The sequence below is a fragment of the Tupaia chinensis genome, unplaced genomic scaffold (assembly GCF_000334495.1).
Source record: "Tupaia chinensis unplaced genomic scaffold, TupChi_1.0 Scaffold000098_2, whole genome shotgun sequence".
Classification (NCBI taxonomy): domain Eukaryota; kingdom Metazoa; phylum Chordata; class Mammalia; order Scandentia; family Tupaiidae; genus Tupaia; species Tupaia belangeri.
In genome coordinates this window covers 1,305,355-1,307,264 of record NW_006159561.1, presented here as the reverse complement: position 1 = coordinate 1,307,264, position 1,910 = coordinate 1,305,355, and the positions used below count along the sequence as shown (strand labels likewise).

Here is a 1,910-nt window from a genome sequence, read left to right as displayed (position 1 = left end):
ATTACTTTATTTAAGCCCAAAGAAACCCTGTGAGATAAGTACTATAATAATCCAGATTGGACACATGAGGACTCAGAGGTCAGGGACTTCAAAAGCTTACCAGCAGTCTAGCTCTAACATTCACCTTCCCCTTTCGCTTACACAGGGAAGTCTTAAAAATTACAAAGCTATTTTGTTTACATGAATCTTTATGTTTGTCCTATGAGTGAGAAGTTTTTATCAGTAGCATTTTACAGATAACAAAATACTGTTGTAAGATAAGCAGTCCTCTAAGCAAAACTAGCCTACAGGAACTAGACTCCAACAAAGGCAAACTCAGCCCAAATTGCATGCTGTCAAATACTAATCTGACTTGACATGTCAGCCGGAGCATGTGTCAGGACCAATAACCAACCTTGTTAAAATGCACTTTACTGGATGGCTCCAGCAAGTTTTATAAATGGAAACTTTCATGTATTGTTGGGATCAGAGAAGAAGGGATTTTATGTCTTTTAGGGTTTTTAAATGCTCCTACATGTGTCCTGATTTCACTCTGGGTGGATGTAAATGTTTAACAAATTCCCACCAAATTTTATTTATTTTATTTACTTATTTACAAATATTGTTTATTTTAATGAAGCTGGTACAGACAATGTCCATTTAAAACCCATATCACAGTCCAAAAAGTACAAATGAAATTAAAAAAGAGCAGTGTTCTGTTGTATACACTTGTGCATGAATAACTTTATTAACTGATAATGGAAATTAGAACTTTTCTGGAATCTTTTGATAAGAATATTTTAATCTTAAAATGCATTCTCTTCAGTGAAGCTGTCTTTGGAGTTAGTGAACTCTCACGGTATCTGTCATCTTGACTCCAATCTAATATTCCTCTTCTTTTGTTCCAGACCCTCAGATTTTTAAAAGGTCATTTTTCCACAGTTCAGTTCTCTGAAAAACTTCCATCTCCCACTGAAAGTCATAGTCCAGGGGTGAAGCAATCACATGCTGAACCTTCAAGGCCAGTTCGAAAGTCACTATGAACACTTGTACTGACCAATCTTAGTTACCACCACAAGCCTGAAAAATGCAGTCCTGAAACAGGTGTTCTTTCTGTGCACATGTGCAACTTTTACAAAGGAGAGGGCAATATGAGGGGAGCTGAGGCATCAGCACAACGAAACAAACGATAACCAATAATGAGCACTAGGATTCAAATGACCAGATGTTTTAAAGAGATGGGGAACCAGTTTTCAACTCCATTTTGAAGACCACATTTCAAAAGAATTAGTTTTAAAAATAAAAGAAAATTGAGGGTAAAGAAAAAATAAAAGAAAATCTAAACCATTTAATGATCCCTTGTTTGTTCCTGGTAAACTATCATCACATCTTCCTCTTTCATTCCTACTTCTTTTAGAGTATGAGTATCAGCAATTCTCTGACCTTTAAAGAAAAACCTGAATGAATTCATTGGAAATCCCTGTCTTTGACAGTATGATTCTTCGCATTTCTTGAGAGATGTGTTGTCAGTTTCACTTTGAAGTGGATCTCACTGCAATCCTGTCCAATGACTGAGTTTAATGTACTCTCCTTCCTTCTTATCTCCCAACTCCTCAGCTGAGGATTTTGCCTCCTGGTCAGACATGGTGGAAGTGGCTTCACCTGGGGAGGTGTTAGTGGTCTCTACGTAGCAGCTGCCTCTGGCAGGCAGAACCTCGTTCAGGGTTTATCTATCTGTCTCTCCATCGACTTTTAATTTGTAAAATCCAGATATAAAAATATCTGAGAAGTTAGTAGACATTTATTTTTTCTAATGTTAAGCACAAGACCAGTCCTCTCCTAGGATAGAAGCTTAGTATTGAGCCAGTATTTATTACTGGAGGACGCACCCTGTAATATTGACAGTTATATATTTCTCTTTTCTCTGATAA

At 36.9% G+C, this 1,910-nt stretch overlaps 1 pseudogene; it reads right to left on the bottom strand.

The window, feature by feature from the left end:
• Positions 1-1,327: 1,327 nt before the first annotated feature.
• LOC102480068 (small ubiquitin-related modifier 1 pseudogene) lies at positions 1,328-1,624 on the bottom strand (annotated as a pseudogene).
• Positions 1,625-1,910: the final 286 nt, after the last annotated feature.